The sequence below is a fragment of the Triticum urartu genome, chromosome 6A (genome assembly GCF_056163025.1).
Source record: "Triticum urartu cultivar PI428250 chromosome 6A, HENAU_Tu73, whole genome shotgun sequence".
Classification (NCBI taxonomy): Eukaryota; Viridiplantae; Streptophyta; class Magnoliopsida; order Poales; family Poaceae; genus Triticum; species Triticum urartu.
This window is the reverse complement of record NC_141878.1, coordinates 12,337,930-12,351,467: the sequence shown is the minus strand read 5'-3', so window position 1 is coordinate 12,351,467 and position 13,538 is coordinate 12,337,930. Positions and strand designations below refer to the sequence as shown.

Genomic DNA, 13,538 nt, shown 5'->3' with positions numbered 1-13,538 from the left:
CTTCAACTAAATTTAACCTCTCAACAATAGGGTCGGTTGGAATTTCCGTTTCACATACCTCCTAGATAAATAAAATCTATGTCACGTTGGTCGGCATAATTTTCATAAACAATAAATGAACCAATAGTTATAAAGATAATATATACCACATCCGAATCATAGACAGGACGAGGGCCGACGGGGGCGGATACCAAAACCATCGCACTATATAAGATGCAATAATAAAAGTAAGAAAATGATACAAGTATCTATCTAAGCATACAAGTAAGAATATTTTTCCTTTCAGAAAGAGGATACGAACAAGAGGATCACCACGATGGTGCCGGTGATGAGATCGGCGCGGGTGATCGACGGCAGTGAAGACAGGGGTGGGGCGTGACGGACCGCTAAACCTAGACAAATATTGAGGAAAATGGAGCTTGGAGAGGAGAAAGCTTAAGTAGTGTGGCTCGGGCATTCCATCGAACACCTTGCGTGCATAGGAGGTGAGCTAGAGCACCACCAAGCCCTCTCCCCCTCGGCAACAAAAAACAGAGCAGTGTGCTCTGCTCTTGTGCGAGGGGGTATATATAGGAACCACCATTGGCCCCGGTTGGTGGCATGAACCGAGACTAAAGGGGGGCCTTTGGTCCCGGTTCATGTCACCAACCGGGACCAATGGTGGTGGGCCAGGAGCCAGGCCCATTGGTCCCGGTTCGTCCCACCAACCGGGACCAAAAGGTCCAGACGAACCGGGACCAATGGCCCACGTGGCCTGGCCGGCCCCCTGGGCTCACGAACCGGGTCCAATGCACCCATTGGTCCCGATTCTAGACTGAACCGGGACTAATGGGCTTACCCGGCCTGAACCTTTGCCCCCTTTTCTACTAGTGTGCAGATGGCGTACAATGTTCTGCTGAATGTGCCAAATACAGAGCCTATGGTTTGAGTCAGGCCACACCACCCTTATTGCTCTCTGCATTGCAAGGTCCCCATCCGTGATCACAGATATAGGATGCTTCTGTCCCATAGCATCAGAAAAGGTTCGCAACATCCACTCGTATGCCTGGCTTGTTTCATGTGAAATGATACCACATGCAAAAATAATGGTGCTGCGGTGGTGATTCAACCCGACAAACGGCACAAATGGCAGATTGTACTTATTGGTAGTGTATGTGCTATCAAAAACAATAGCGTCTCTGAAAGCCTCGTAGTCAAGTCGGGATTGACTATCACACTAGAACAGTCCCTTCAGATGACCAGCTTCATCAACCAAGTACCTGAAGAAAAAATCTGAATCTTGCTCTTGCCTCGCCACCATGTGATTGATCACCGTTTGAGCATCCCTGGAAGAAATTGTTTCCTGCTTGTTAGCATGGTAAAATTGTAAATGTCCCTCATAATGCATCCAACCTCATCATATCCACCGTATTGCATGCACATAATATCTATAATATGCTGTTTTCTAATCCCAGATTTTTCCATGTCTGCATGTCCGCTTTCTGCTCATCGCTAATTCTTTTCTGTGAATGCAAAAGACACGAAAAATCCCGTGGGGCTAGAGGATGGTTGTGTTCATCGATGAAATCCTTCGCAAACCACTGACCTATTTCCTCCTGTCTTGCAATCACCAATTTAGCTTTACACCCTACACGAGTTATACTCTGTGGCCTCCTCTTTCTATCTTCCTTCTTCCTCTTCATGTGCTTCTTTTCACGAACCCCTTCACGACTACACACAAATTTCCTTAAAATTATATGGCAGTTGGATCCATCCCACTCGACATAGCTTCTTCGGACACTAAAACCTTTCTCGAGACCATATATGTTATAGAATGTATAACCTTCATCCTCACTATTAAACATCTTGTTGGCAATATGATAGTACTCCATCATTGACTCATGACTTACATCTGCCATGTCTTCCTGCATCACAATTTAGACGAATAAAAATCTGAAAGGACAAACATAAATGCATGCAAAACCCAGTACGAAATCTTGCGTGGAATTTGGAACTTTGCTCCTTGTACAAGTTATAGCAAGCGATCATAAACCTCCATAAACTGGGTCCCCCATAAACTAGTGAAGTGACCATGGATGATGAAAATTCTAAATTGAATTGCATGCACTAGGGAAACCTAAATCGATGATGACTAAACAAATCTAAGTAGGAAGTGCCGGCTACGAAACAAAGTAAGTTTTTGGCGAAATCTCCCGCAGCCATTGATATCTCCTGCTGCATCAAGAAAAACAAGCATACTTTCAGAACAAGCATTGATATCTCCCGGCGGCCTAACCGAGGGGCCAACCGCAGAGTATAGATCCATCTACGAGGAAGTTGGTGTTACTGGCAAGAGTCACTTCCAATGGGCCAATCAAACAGGGAGGAGTTGAGATTCGGGCGATTCATACCTTAGGATGCAAACCCGGAAGCGATGTGATCGGCGGGGCGAGTTCCTATAGCGCCGCCGCCGTCGCCGCCGACACTACCGCCGCAGATGTCGCGCCTTAATCTTCTTCCTGCCGCCGGGCACGTCGTTTATAGTGAAGGGGACGAGGTGGAGGACGAGGACGACGCCGACGACGGTGTTGGTTCCTCTCACCGGGCTCGTCGGACAGAAGGAAGAGGACGAGAACAAGGACTGGATCTAGACGTCGTGCACGTGATCGGTTCAAAACAGAATATTTTACCCTGGACCATTGTGCCCTTCTCTGATTAAACTAATAAGGTTAATTCACTTTTAATCCCCCACCAGATCGGACGGCTAAAAAAATTGAGGGGTAAGTACTCGAAAGTACTCCCAGTATTGCCCCAATCACCGTAAAGGAGCTCATGTATTTTACAACGAAGCCGACAGAGGGATCGCTATGTACACCCAACAACTGAAGCACTTTGGATTGGCATCATCGCATACATGAAAATCTTTTCCTTTAAGATACACCGGCTTTGAGTATCTCAACAAAAGGACAATTGATTTGGTAGAGCAGTGCATCTTATTCGTATGGTAGGCTGTCAACTTTACGCAACGTTGATTCTCCGCTTTGGCTACATCTAGGGTTAGGGTTCCGAAGTTTTTATCATCATTTCTTCCGAGCTTTTTTACATATTTTTCTTCCCTCTTTATGATAACTAGTATAGTGGCCCTCGCAAATGCCGCAAATGCGAGGACATCATATTTATTATTCTTAAATGCTTCGAATGAAATTTTATTTTCGTAGGTACTCATATTATGGGGCTAGAAATTTTAGTTTGAAATTAAGTCTTATTTTCATAGGTACTCATATTACTCATATTATAGTTGATTCCATAGCCATCTCTAAACAAAAAATCCTAATCAAACAAACATATTTAGAGCCTCTTGGTTGGCAGATTCTTATGACATAATAATTTTACGTATGGGATGAACATATGAATCCTCATAAAAGCGGTTAAATAAATGTCAAATGACGTGAACATGGTACAAATAAGATGTTACTATGCAATGAAATGCCTCAAAATCATTTTTCATGTGTAGGAACTAAAAAAAGTTGTCCAAGTGGATTATAAATTTTGTGCTTTTCCATTGAAACTGAGATCAGTTGAAAGGGCAATGTCCCCAATTTCTTTGGAGCAAATGGATTTCTAGTGCCACCAAAGGAAATTTTGCTCTTCATATGTTTTTCATTCACCTTTCTTTTCAATCAAAAGGCCCTTAATATGTGGAATAATTATTGATATACGATTCCTAAAACCAGAATATTAATAAATAACTTTAAATAAAGATATAGTTGAAACATGTCGGTATTTTTCATGTGATACTAGTTGAAGATACATGAATTTGGCTCATAAGATAACAAACTCTACCTTGAGAAAAATTCCATCTTGTAGCATGAAAGAGAACCTTTTCCCTGAATGACAATGGAAACACTTTCGATGCCAAACAACCACTAGGGCTAAATAGTTGTACCAACTAAGTTCTGAACTAGCTTTACCATCATATCAGCAGGATTATCATCAGTATTAATCTTGGATACCTTCAGTTTACCTTGATCAGCAATGTCTCAACATAATGGTATTTGACATCAATGTGTTTTTTCCTCTAATGGAACATCTGACCCTTAGTAAGGCATATAGCACTCTGACTGTCATAAAACAGATTAATGCAAGAGTTATCTTCATGAAGCTCAATTACAAACCTTTTCGACAAATTAAATCTTTAATGCTTCTATAATAGCTATGTATTCTGTTTTAGTGGTAGATTAGGTAACTACTTGCTGCAGCCCTGCTTTCCAACTCATGACATAACCACTAATAGTGAACGCATAACCTGTGAGGGGCCTCTTCTTATCCAAATTGCAGGAAGCAAAATCCGAATCCACATAGCCAACTAGTCCCTCACCATTCTTGCCGAATTTCAAACAAGCATTGAAAGTGCCATGAAGGTACCTGAAAATCCACTAAACAACCTTCCAATGTTCTTTGGCAGGGTTGCCATGTATCTACTCACCAAATTCATTGCAGATGACAAATCAGGAAAAGAATACACCATGGCATACATTAAAGAACCGACAACTCTAGAATATGGAACTCTTGGCGTATACTCAACATCTTCATCCGTACTAGGACATTGAGAAGATGAAAATTTGAATGAGGAGCAATAGGAGTGCTTACTGCCAGCTAGAAGGAACTAGTTTTGTTGCTCCACAATAGGGGGTGAGTGTTTCACAACATCCTTATCATGAATCTATGTATCTGGAGCGTCATTATCATTAATCCAGGCATCTGCAGAAGCATCATCATTTCAACAATTACATTTTCATGCCCGTCGTAATTTATCTGTGTTGGGTAACCAATATGTTGGCTATACCCAACAAAGAAAACAAGGCTCACGGCCGGGGTGCCTCGGGCCTGGCGCCGATTCTACTCGGCATTGATGGTGTAAGCCAAGTATGTTTTGTTTACTGAGTAGCTTTTAGCAGGCTCTTAAGCTCGGCATGTCCGCACCCTGTCCTACTCTTTGCCATGAACAACACTCGACATACAGAGTGTTTGCCGAGAGTCCACAGTTTCGCACTCGTTGTAGATGAAAGCACTTGGCGTAGATGTTTATTCCAGCAGTGACCCTTTGATCCCAATCATGGAACATACTATGCATCTGATCGAGTTCATCATGGATTTATTTATTGTCGGATCAGCCCCACTTCATTCTATGCCTCCTGTACAGTTTCACTTGGCCCCATGTACAGTTTCACCACCGAGCCTCAAATTAAACCATTTCACATGGCCAGACCTGACGAATTCTGAGCATAATATTCAGTGTCAACTATTAGCGGCGGTCATCAGAGTGATTACAGTTCATGTTCTAAGAGCCGCATAAGGGTGCATCACAGCCCACTCATCATTGATGAGCGGGTCTATAGGTTTAGTATTTCCTCCATCCCAAATTAAATGTTTTATATGGATGTCTCTAACACTAAGTCAAGTAATTCGGACGAATGGAGTATTATCTAATCCACCGATTATGGGCTCCAGAAAACGCCGATCATTTGCGATATCTTTCAGATCACGCGGTGAAGTATGCAGGTACGGGGAACAGCTCGGCTTCCACGATCGGTGGCCACCATATTTCTGTTGCCTCGTCCACCTTCAAGCACCGTGCAATAATCAGAAAGTATTCGAGATGAAACCATGTCCTGCAAGCGTACGCCCAAATTCTCTTTTGTATGTGTATGTGGTACTGTGAATGATAGATCAGTCCTGCCTGCCCTCCATCTCCTGGCCCTGGGTGTCCAGAGAACAACAGAAAGGAAACCATGTACGGAGTTGAAAGTTGTTTGGTTTAAGCTGCAGTTCATTATTTCAGGTCTGAACTTGAAAAAAAGGTTGGACGAGCATTACTAGCTACCAGGAGAAGATGCTTGCTGTTCTCCAAAAGGGAACGGCAGGTGCACTGTTGCTTTGGAAAATAGAAGGACCAGAGAAGCAGCTAGCTAGAAGGTTTCAAGTGGTCACAGACCTTTATCATAGCCACGGACCTAACCGGCAGAGCAAATGTAGCATTTGGATGTGTTCAGTTAGGTGTCTGCTGCTAGGTGTGCGTCTCCTCTCTTGTTGGACCTCTTGCATGTTAGGCATGGCAAAAAAAAAGGCATGCAATCATGCCATGGATTGATAAAGATCTCCTTATTCTTTCTGCTGGTGCTTTACATCACTAGAGCTTTACGTGCCGGAGACTTGATCTGCTCAAGCAAGAGAAAAGTATCCTTTACTGATGTGAACGGGGGCAATGATGATATCAGATTTATCATCGTCCAAGGGACATGCATGCATGGTTGACAGCGAACTGATCTGAACTGTATTATCGGAAGTTTCAGAGTTACTGTATTTTTCAGGCTTGTCGTTTCTGTGCTTCCCTCTAAGAGCATCTCCAGCCGTTCGGCCCCCTAGGGGCTTGAAATAGCGCCGCCTAGGGGCGCGCCGGCAATAATTTCGGCGTGAGGGCCTACATATGTTCCAACCAGATATTTCTGATTAATGTGGGACTTTCTAGCCAATTATATATTTTTATTATATAATAGATAGATATCGATGACTTCAATTCATTTTTTCTTAAAAGAAGTTTGTTTTAGTTTTTGACTAACACGCAATTTTTATTTAGTCAGCTAATTTTTGCTGACAAAGGGTGAACTTTATTAGTTTAAAATGAAGCATAAGGGGTACTGATACAATGATCACACACCCCGCCTCTCCATAGTAAGGATGAAAATAGTCAACACTAATGTACACACATAGAAATAATACAAGTAACTAGAAAAGACAAACAAGGCCCAGGATGTTCGTTGGTGACTTGGTGGAGTAAAAAGGAAAAAAAAACCCTGAAGCAATGAAAAAATGATAAGAAAATATACAACAACAATCATATTCGCACCAATCCCAATGATCTCTTATTCGTGACAGGAAAACGAAGTTGTTTTCCCAAAACAACAAAGCAGATCTTCTTTCGTACACAAGCTAACCCTACAAATGTTATTTTCCTTGTCACAGTGGCTTATTAAACTTGTCAAAACAGTACACAATGTTATTTTCCATGTCACAGTGCCCGGCCGCCAAGGCTAAGCAACAGAACATTATGCGATTTGGTATGCCGATGGGAGCAGCCTAGGCACCGGGTGGACCATCAATGGCACGGCCAGCTGCAGCAGCAGAGAAAATGTCTCCTCCATGTCCGGCGTCTGGCCTGCTGGCAGCTCCCAGTTGAACGAGTGCACCAACGTGGCGGTGGTCACGGCGACCATCCTAATGCCCCAGCTGAGGCCCGCGCATATCCTCCGGCCCGCCCCAAATGGTATCAGCCCGAAGTCACCTCCCTTGACGTCGATGTCGGCATGCGACCCTCCGGGGAGGAACCAGGCAGGCCTGAACTCCAGCGAGTCGGGCCACAGGGCCGGATCGCGGGCGATCCCCCACACATTCACTAGAAGCTCTGTCCCCTTGGGAATGCGGTAGCCGTCGACCTCACACTCCTCAGTGGCCATCCGCGGTAGCAATAGCGGCGTGGATGGGTGCAGCCGGAAAGTGTCCTTGATGACCACGCTCGGGAAGGTGAGGCGCGGCAGGTGTGACTCCGAGATGAGACTCTCAAGGCCCACGATGGTGTCCTGCTCTTCCTGCGCCTGCTTCAGGATGTCCGGGTGCCGGATCAGCTCTGCCATGGCCCACTCCACCGTGATCGATGTCGTGTCCGTGCCCGCCACGAACAAGTTCTGCATGCATGTAGAGTGCATTAGACGAATGAGGTTATGAATTTGCCATGTTGAGCTACCACCAAGGAGAAAAATAGCATGGTACAGCAAAATAGCGTCGGCCTCATAATAAGTTATTAGCGTGCTATAAAGCGTTATAGTGTGCTATTAGCGAGACGTTGTACACTGATTTATTTAGCGAGGCAATTCTCAATTCATATTCCATGTGTCATGTTTATCAAGTAACTACATCTCTTCATGCATAGCAGAATTCCACTTCTTGCGGTCACCGGAAACAACGGCTTTAGCGTATGTGGATGTCTCATGATATTTCTCAACTTGTTCAGCACAACTAAAAGCATAATGAACAAGGTAATGCTATTCAATTAGGCATTTAGGTTTGTTAATGATCCTCTTTCGCATGCTAGCTGCAAGAGACTGATTTTATTGCTGCAAAAGCAGGGTGAGTGCTGCACAACATCGTTATCATGAATTTGTCTATCTGGAGCGTCATTATCATTAGTCGATGCATCTGGAGCATCATCATCATTATCAACAATTACATTTTCCTCCTCATCAAGGTGCCGCACGTACACAGTAACTTGTTGTGGCACTTCAGAAGTATCTGACGAAACATCTGTGGACAAGCTATTATGATACATAACAGATTCATTGAAAACCTTATGTTGTAATCCAGCAACGGTAGATGGGAGTTCATCTATGCCATGTCATCGAAACCCTAAACAGAAACAAGACTGTGATGCCACTTGTTAATGATACGCAGGCAAAACCGATGACAAAGAACGAATCAAATCCAGGGGACACGAGGATTTTAATGTGAAAAGGCTCTCTAACACGAAGGGAAAAAACTACAGACACCAGCCAACAAATCTTCACCGTATAATGAGAGTTTACAAATGTTGTGATTTACAACGATGATCTCATCTCATGCGGTGGCTTACAAAGGATATATATAGTAGATGTGACCTATGCCGGTCACAACTGATCCGTACCGCAGCGGTGCTTCACCTTGCACCCCCTAGGCGTCTCTGGCATGGGGCGAGCTCTTGACGACGGGCCTCCACTCTACTTCGCCAGAAGATAGGTTTATACTTATATATGAATTTGGATCAAAACATAACAAGCACTATAGCTACAGTGCCTGCTCTAGTGTTTTGGTTACCAACGAAATTTCAGGATTCGAGCAGTTATCGAGAATTTCTTTGCCCATGGTAACTGGCCCTTCTGAGCAAAAAACACTCGGATTTTTTTAATTTGAACAGTTGATATGTAGTTAAATAAAGCGGAAACCAGCTTTGAACACGTGTCGAGCGATGACCTGGTCGTTCTTCTCTACACTGGGTGCTGAGCTAGCATGTTGTTGCGTCGTGGGTTCGAATCTCTTCCCTGTTGTATTTGTTTGCCTAATTCCGCAGGGTATTACAAAAAATGGAAATAAAGTGTTTAAGTGGGGCTCAAACCGGAGACGGTCGATGTCATTTACAAGGGGAAAACCACTGCGCCTTGGGCAAGTTTATGTGCAAATAATAGTTCCGCGGCTATTTGACTGGATCAGATATTTGAATTCAAATTTCATTTGAAATTTTCAAACAGTATTCGTTCGGTATTTCGTTGTAGCCACAGTAAACGCATCCCCCGCCCCACCCCCAGCCCCCAGATAATTTTTCTGTGTTCAGTAACCAAAACATAGGCTACAACCAACAAAGGAAACAAGGCTCACGCCCAAGGCAATGGCCCAAGGCTGCCTGGGGCCTCGAGCCGCCGCTGCTCGGCATAGATGGTATGTCCTACTCTTTTCCGAGAACCACACTCTACATAGACAGTCTTTGCGGACACCCACAGTTTGGTACTCGGCGTAGGTGAAAGCACTTGGCGTAGACGTTTATTCCAGTAGTGACCCTTTGATCCCAGTCATGGAACATATACACCATGCATCTGATCGAGTTCATCATGGATGTTATTTATTGTCGGATCAGCTCCACCTCATTCTATGCCTCTTATAAAGTTTCACTGAACATATTCTCCTTTAACCACAGAGCCTCAAACCGTTTCACATGGCCAGACCTGACGAATTCTGAGCATAATATTCAGTATCAACTAATAGCGGGTGGTTATCAGAGTGATTAGAGTTCATGTTCTAAGAGCCGCATGAGGGTGCATCACTACACACTCATCAGAGTGATTACAGTTCATGTTCTCGGTTTAGTATTATCTAATCCACCCATGGGCTCCGGAAAACGCCGATCATGAACGATATATTTCAGATAAGAACAGTTTAATCTCTACAGGCCCCCACGCGGTGGATGAGTATGCAGGTACGGGGAACAGCTCGGCTTCCACGATCGGTGGCCACCATATTTCTGTTGCCTCGTCCACTTTCAAGCACCGTGCAATAATCAGAAAGTATTCGAGATGAAACCATGTCCTGCAAGCGTAAGCCCAAATTCTCTTTTGTATGTGTATGTGCTACTGTGAATGATAGATCAGTCCTGCCTTCCCTCCATCTCCTGGCCCTGGGTGTCCAGAGAACAACAGAAAGGAAACCATGTACGTAGCTGAAAGTTGTTTGGTTTAAGCTGCAGTTCATTATTTTAGGCCTGAACTTGAAAAAAGGTTGGACGAGCATTACTAGATACCAGGAGAAGATGCTTGCTGTTCTCCAAAAGGGAACGGCAGGTGCACTGTTGCTTTGGAAAATAGCAGGACCAAAAAAGCAGCTAGCTAGCAGGTTTCAAGTGGTCAGACACCTTGATCACAGCCACGGACCTAACCGGCAGAGCAAATGTAGCATTTGGATGTCATAAGTTAGGTGTCTGCTCTGAGCACCTTGTGCTGCTAGGTGTGCGTCTCCTCTCTTGTTGGACCTCTTGCGTGTTAGGCTTGGCAAAAAAAAAAAAAAACCGCATGAAATCATGCCATGGATTGATAAAGATCGCCTTATTCTTTCTGCTGGTGCTTTACATCACTAGTGCTTTACGTGCCGGAGACTTGATCTGCTCAAGCAAGAGAAAGATATCCTTTACTGATGTGAACGGGGGCAATGATGATATCAGATTTGTCATCATCCAAGGGACATGCATGGTTGACAGCGAACTGATCTGAATTATATTATCGAAAGTTTTAGAGTTATTTTTCAGGCTTGTTGTTCCTGACCTTCCCGCTCTAACTCTATCTGAGGCTAGCAGTTCAGGAAAATCAAGCACTGATGGCGTGTCGAAGCGCTAAAACAAGAACTGATTCTCTCTGATCTCAGTATACTAACTGTAATTTTAGTATTTTACAGGAGAGAATAATGTGGACGTATTTTACAACCTGTCAGAGTGTGCTCTAATTTATGCAGCCAACAGTGAGCGTGCAGCTGTTGGCAAACGTGCGCTCTTGCCAAATGTTTTGTCCTTAGCCTGAAAGGGGTCGAGTCAATGCTGACACGAACTGTTAGTCCATTACCTGCCCCCGTGTCGTCCCCGCTAGGGCGACTCAGGCGCCACCCTAAACCCAGCCGCTGGGGGTGCACACTCCCTCCTCCCTCCCTCCGTCGCTGCCGGTGGATGCCGCCGGGCTAAGCCCGGGGGCCGACGGCGGTGGCGGAGGACACCACCTCTCTCCTGCGTCTCTGGGGTTGTACGGGGCCCCTAATCGTGCGGACGCGCGGCTGATCCGATCTTTGCGACATGACGGCGATGGCTGCGGCAGGCGACGGCATGGTGACCGGCCCTGCTGCGACGTGGGCTGCGGGCGCGGTGGCCGGCCTTGTTCGGGCGGCGGCGGGGGCGCACCATCTGCCTTTGGATCGGCGATGGCGTGGAGGGCCTGGTGGACGCGCCGGCGGCACCTCCGATCAGATCTGTTCTGGCCGATGCAGCCGGCGGTGGTGGTCATCTCTTTCGTCAGAGGTGGTCGGCCTGTAGCTGGGTGGTCGATCTCGAGATTCGTCATCTAGTCCCGGCTATGAGTGGGGGAGATATAGTTGTCGGTGAGAAGCGAGACAATGGCGGGTGATGGCGGCGTTCTGCGTCGTTCCCTTGATGAAGACGTCGTCGTATAACTAATGTCGACCCACTCGTACTACTTCGGCGGAAATCTTAGGATCTGGTCTTTCAGATCGGACGATGGCGGCATTGCACTCTCTTGGGAGCATCGTTTATGGAGAAGCGCTGGAAACTGAGGTAGGAGGTGGAGCGCCTTCATCTTGCACGAAGCTTCAGTGCAGATGTCAAGTTATGTCTGGCCGACGGGTGCTACGCTGTGTCATGCTTGTTCGGCGGGTCCTACACACGACAGGTCTTCTGGAGACTTCAAGCTATGTCAGGTAGTGTTACTTGGCTGCATGGTGCTGAGATGTGTACCGGCGGCGACCACAACGTGCTCAACAGTTCCCGCACAGGGAGGTGATGCCGTTGGTCATCGGGGTAGTTTCGACGGGTGACCGGATTGGCAAGGATGATGCGAATTTCCTTCCTGGAGATGTTTTAGCGATTCGGTGATGATGACGGCTTCTAAGACGTGTGCATGTGGTGTATGCTTTAAGTTTGCTGCACAAGCTATTGGTTCTGATACGTTATGTGGATGGATCGAACGAAACCAGTTTTAGATATGTGGAGGAGAGCACTCCACATTATCAAGCTTATAGGTATAAGTGGTGACTTTAGATGACTTGATGTATGTTCTTATCAGATCTTTGTTAAATTATTATTAAAGATGGCTGCAATGCATCGATTGATGCAGAGGCCAGGGTCTTAGCCTCCTTTTCTAAAAAAATTTTACAACATAGCCGATCGAGAGAACGGTATGTACACCCAACAACTGAAGCACGTTGGAGTGGTATCATCGCATACTTGAAAAGCTATTCGTTTAAGATACACCGGCTTCGAGTAGCTCAACAGAAGGACAACTGATTTAGTAGAGCAGCGCGTCTTATTCGTAAGGTAGGCTATCAACATTTTATTTTACGAGAAAACTATCCAACCTATTCATAATCAATCATGGCGGTACAAAGAAAATTAGAGATAATGAAAATTACAACCTGATTCATGAACCACCTAGCGATTGATGACGACAAGCACTGGAGCGAACCGAAGGCACGTCGCCGTCATCGCTTCTCCCTCACCCGAATGAGGCAAACCTTGTTGTAGTAGACAGTCGGGAGTCGTCGTGCTAAGGCCCCAAATCACCAGCGCACTAGAGCAGCAACCGCCACCGATGAATAGAGTCGTAGATAAGAAATATCAAATCTGTAACCACAGGAACAAAGACGAACGAAAACTAGATCCAAATAGATCCACCAGAGACCAGTATTGACTGAATACCGTGAGATCCCAGCTTTGGCTACTTCTAGGGTTAGGGCTCTGAATTTTTTGTCATCATATTTCCAGCCCCATAATTGGATCTTGTGTGTGTGTGTGTGTGTGTGTGTGTGTGTGTGTGTGTGTGTGTGTGTGTGTGTGTGTGTGTGTGCGTGCGTGCGCGTGTGTCTTTCCTCCTTATGGTAACTAGTAAAGAGGCCCTCGCAAATGCGAGGACGTCATATTTATATTCTGAATTTTATAGGCACACATATTATGGGGCTGGAATTTTTTTGTTTTATTCCATTGCCATCACTAAATAGAAACCCTTACCAAACAAACATATTTAGAGCCTCTTTGGTTTGCCAATTCTTATGACTTAATAATTGTACGAAAGGGCTGAACAGAATATTGTTAATCAAAAATAATTGGTGAAGATATCTAGGGTCGGATATTTGGTTCACATGAACAGGAAAAATTTGAATCATCATAAAAGCGGTTAAATACATGTAAAACAACATGAACAGGGTACAGA

General features: G+C 45.1%; 2 pseudogenes; both read right to left on the bottom strand.

Annotated features, from left to right (window-relative positions):
* Positions 1 to 282: 282 nt before the first annotated feature.
* Positions 283 to 1,898, bottom strand: LOC147963170 (protein FAR1-RELATED SEQUENCE 5-like; annotated as a pseudogene).
* A 5,187-nt stretch (positions 1,899 to 7,085) lies between these two features.
* On the bottom strand, positions 7,086 to 7,742 carry LOC125532094 (flavonoid 3'-monooxygenase CYP75B4 pseudogene; annotated as a pseudogene).
* Positions 7,743 to 13,538: the final 5,796 nt, after the last annotated feature.